Source organism: Mastomys coucha, unplaced genomic scaffold (assembly GCF_008632895.1).
Source record: "Mastomys coucha isolate ucsf_1 unplaced genomic scaffold, UCSF_Mcou_1 pScaffold11, whole genome shotgun sequence".
In the NCBI taxonomy this organism is placed as follows: domain Eukaryota; kingdom Metazoa; phylum Chordata; class Mammalia; order Rodentia; family Muridae; genus Mastomys; species Mastomys coucha.
In genome coordinates, this window is record NW_022196893.1 from 21098954 (window position 1) to 21103538 (window position 4585).

The 4585-nt window shown below is 44.9% G+C and overlaps 1 long non-coding RNA gene across 1 annotated transcript in view; it reads left to right on the plus strand.

Annotated features, from left to right (window-relative positions):
- The first annotated feature begins 379 nt into the window (after positions 1–379).
- LOC116081811 overlaps positions 380–4585 on the plus strand; it is a 6329-nt gene continuing 2123 nt past the window's right edge. The window contains exons 1-2 of the long non-coding RNA XR_004115007.1: positions 380–437; positions 1814–1907. This is a non-coding gene — a long non-coding RNA (uncharacterized LOC116081811). The remainder of the gene's footprint in view (positions 438–1813; positions 1908–4585) is intronic.

Sequence of the window (4585 nt, forward strand, 5' to 3'; positions counted from 1 at the left end):
ATTATGAGTTAAATTATCTAGAGATGTCTCTGTGAGAGAGAAAGTACATGTGACACTTTTTATGCAATGTGTTACTGCTTCTGTTAGCTCCATCACATCCAGACTAATTTACAGTATGTCCGCTGATGATATTTCCAAGGATCACTGCACTGCATTATCTAGTTTAGCAGATGATATATATTCCTGTGTCTAATCCTTTAAGTAATTAAGAATCTCCATATTACCACAAGAAACCACTTGGAGCCCTGGATTAATTAACAGTCAGAGGAAGGGGATGGGTCAGAACAGGCTGAGTCTGTTCAGAACTTCTCCTTTGTGCATCATCCCTAAGTGTGTGACTCATAATGGGCAAGATTGGCCTTCTCTTGAGAGTCTATATCTCCTTATGGCTAGAAGGCTGAAGATAGTCTCAGTCCCTTGAGAGACTCCTCACTCAGGTAGCTCACAAACAGGTCATCTATTAAGGTTATCAACAGGTTGTACGGAGGCTTGACCAATCCATGCCAAAATAAAAGGGGGTTCTCTCTAGAACCTTGGGATACAACAGTTCAAGTGAATTGTGTAGCCCTATGAATTAGATCCTCAAAGACAATGGAGGGAGGACTATCTAGGGCAGAAAGGTTCAAGATAAGACCCTTTAAATCCAACATGGAATAGTAAGTTGTTCCAGACAGGATCTAGACCAAAGGGTCTACAGATTGGGAACCAAGGGGTATGGGGTGACAATGACCTTGCCAATTAGTCAGAGGTACTGTGTCAACCTCAATTTGTTAAGAACCTTTTGAACTCCCCAAATGGGTGAGGTATAGGAACTAGAATATTCCCTCAGATGTCCCTGTCTTTTAATGGCCAGGATAGTGGTCTCGGGCTCCTCTATAGCTTCCAGTTTGAAGAGGGTATTATTTCTGGTAGAAAAAAAAAATTGATGGGACCTTGTAGATGTATCAGAACTGGTAATCTGTGGCTCGTCCTACTGTCTTCCTATCATTCCAGACTGAGGGGTGAATATTTGTTTCTAACAGAGGCAGACATAGATTCTCCCCTGGAGGCAGGATCAATTCTACTTGGAATTGAGACAGATTATCTCCACTAGAAGGGCAGAGTTGCAGGCACTCTGCGGAATGAGTGTTAGAAAGCTTCCCTGCTGTTAGGCAAGAGATGGTGTCATACTTCCTCAGAGACTGGCCCAATGTGGTCACAGTTTGCAGGGCAAAGCATAATACTTGGTTCTTCCGCTGACTGGGAAGCTGAGGGGGTACCATCTTACTTGTAAACTTACCTGGGCCTTTTCAAATTGAATTTGTACTTCAGGAACTTAGAGTGAGGGTCAAGGATCTCCCAGTGTTTAGTTGATGGGGTGGTTGAGAAGTCTTGAGGCCCAGGGGGACATGTTACCACCCCATTATTGCCTTTGCAGTTGGGACACAGGCCAGATGGTGGTAGAACATATTGATCATAGTTCTCTCTTACTTGGAACATTACTTCCGGAAGTACCCTGGATATTCATAGAGGAAGCATGGCCAAGGGGGATCCTACGGCATCACCTTTTGGGTAACTCCCATAACAGCGAGGAGGTCATTGTCCTAGTCAGGTTTCTGTTGCTGGGATAAACACTATGACCAACATCAACTTTGGGTAGAAATGTTTTATTTGCTTACTGCTTTGAGGTTACTGCTCGACCTTCAGGACCTAAGGTAGGAACTCAAGCAGGACAGGAACCTGGAGGCTAGAACTGAAGCAGAAGCCCTGGCAGAGTGCTGCTTACTGGCTTGTTCCTCATGGCTTGCTAAGCTTGCTTTCTTATATCATCCAGAACCACATCCATCATTAATCAAGAAAACTCTCTACACACTTGCCTACAGACACTCTGATAGAGGCATTCTCTCAACTGAGATTCCTCTTCCCAGGTAACTTGAGCTTGTGACAAGATGACAAAACTAACTGTGATATATATTAGTGATATGTGATATATAAGACAATCACTATATCGTTTGTCTGTCTGTCTGTCTGTCTGTGTCTCTGCCTGTATCTCTGTGTCTGTGTCTGTCTCTCTCTCTGTCTCTCTCTGTCTCTGTCTCTCTGTCTCTGTCTCTGTCTGTCTCTGTCTCTCTCTCTGTCTCTCTGTCTTTCTCTCTGTCTCTCTCTGTCTGTCTCTGTCTCTGTCTTCCTCTGTCTCTGTCTCTCTCTCTGTCTCTCTCTCTCCCTCTCTGTCTGTCTCTCTGTCTCTGTCTCTGTCTCTGTCTCTGTCTCTCTCTCTCTCTCTCTCTCTCTCTCTCTTTCTCTTTCCAGGTATATGCTATAAAATCCTGAAATAGCAGTCTGGAGCCATCTGTCCAGGCTGGCTCTTGCCTGGCTAGACTAGCAGATTCTTCACCTTTCTGTAGGTGTCTGGGACTGATCTGGTGAAGAATTTATCTCTCAGGAGACCTCTCCCTCCAGTGCCTCTGGGTTCCTACTGCTTCCCTAAGTCCCTGGATGACGGTTATATGGGGTTTAGTGTCTCTCTGGGAAACGTGGCTGATTGCAAGCAATTGAAGAGCTTTGTTTTGAATCTCCTTAGGACCCCCATAATCCAGCGAATGAAATGCTTTCCAGATGTCAAGCAGATTGGCAGGGAATCATTTCTCAGCACTGCTTCAGCCCCAACTGGAGCCAAGATTTGGAGGTCCTGTGTTTGGAACATGTGGAAATCACTGCCCAAAGCTGTCGCTCTCTCTATTACTGTTTTTTTCTTCAATTGAGGTTAAAATTTTATCTAAGATTAGCATAGCATCCTTCCAAGCTAAGCGAGCTAAGTCCAACAAAGTATTTGCCTGCAGGAAAGCTGGGACATAGCGATCAAGGTTCTTAGAGAAGCTACCTAGTACCCTTTGGGTTATCTTTTAATCCCGTCAGAGAAAAGAGCCTGTGGACATGGGGATGGGGGGGCACACTTGCTGTAGGGGAAATACCCCTGGAACCTTTGGAAGGGAGAGTCATATACTGGGATCCTTTAGAGATTCCAGAATTTTGGTGGGCAGGATTCAGAAAGAAGCAGACGAGGGTAAAGGGACCTTTGAAGAGCTGGTGCAACCAGAGGTGGAAAAGAAAGTGTTTTGCCTTTAAAGAGAGAGAAGAGGTTTCGGGCAAGTTGGCCATAGAATCTAGCTGGCTTTTTCTAGCCAATCCAAGAAATTCCTAACAGGTAAAAGGACAATTGTACACAGAGGGCCTTTGTCTATTTTCCTTCCTTCTGACTCTCCCTTCCAAAGGTTCCAGGAGTATTATTTCTGTATTATGTATTGGCATTATTTCTGCATTTTGTGTGGCTCAGCCCCTGCCATCTCCCATTTTTCTCATTTAGATCCTCTTTTTAGGGCTAGCATGACTGCTGGCCCTGGTCTGCAGGGGCTCCAGCTGGTGGGCTTTGGTTCCTTACCTTTTTTCTTATATTCCAAGTACTCTTAAAATTACTACTTCTTAAAACAAAAGTTCTGCTACCTGTCATGGATGAAGGGCTGAAGAAGGTAATGAAAGTTAATTAATACCAAGTTTGCAGGATTCTGTCTAGGAAAGGATTTAAGTGTATCTCCTGTGGCTTTAGAAATACTAAGCTGAGAAGTCCCCAGTAGACCCAGCAACCATAAGATCTCCAGATCCCTGGAGAATCTGGTAAAAAGCCACCAGAAGACTATTAGCTACCATAGTAACAACTCCTTTGGTACCACCAAAAGCAAGTGGGGTTGGGGAAGAACGTGATAGTCTAGATGAACAAGGAGTTTCAGGAAGAGGAGAGACAGATAATGAAGAATAAGCCAACAAAAAAATGGCAGTCAGAGGAGTCTTGATGGTGTACTAAGAAGTGAGAGAGAGAGAGAGAGAAAGAGAGAGAGAGAGAGAGAGAGAGAGAGAGAGAGAGATTCATTTACATTGCTCTTTCCCAGGCCTCCATACAGGAAATAGTCCAGATGCCACAAAGGCAGAGGGACCAGCAAGACATGTCAGTTGAGAAGATTTCCTCTATGTTCTTTCCTCCCTTGGAAGCGATTGGTCCCTTAGGATCCAGCAACAGTGTCTCTTAGATCAGGGGCTGTAGTTTAAATGCCAGCCTAAGTCCTCTGCTGGACAAAGTCATTGGTGAAATCTCCCTTTTGAATGTATGAGGTCACAGTAAGGTATTCCCCAGAACCTAGTCCGATAGTATCTGTATGTCCAGAAGGCAGCAGGTCTGACACGGGGTTCTGAGGGTGGGAGTTTTCATTAGGGTCTCCTCTTGCTTGGAAGGTGCTCCAAAGATGCTAGGGGATTTTAGGCACTTGTGAGTCCTTTTACACGATTCTCAGCCAGTACACTGACTTTGACTAGGACTCTACTTAGATCTTGGAGGGATCTGAGATGTAAAGGGGCTGAGGGTGGGTCATAAACAAATGTCCTAAAAAGACAAAAGGCTAAAATGTGGGAGAGACAAGAGAGCAGGTACAGAGAGCAAGAGTCACTATCTCGTTGAGACAAGCTGACTGACAGTCCCCTCAGGATGAGGGCCGAGATTCTGAAGCTGACAGTCCCCTCAGGATGAAGGGCCGAGATTCTGAAGCTGACAGTCCCC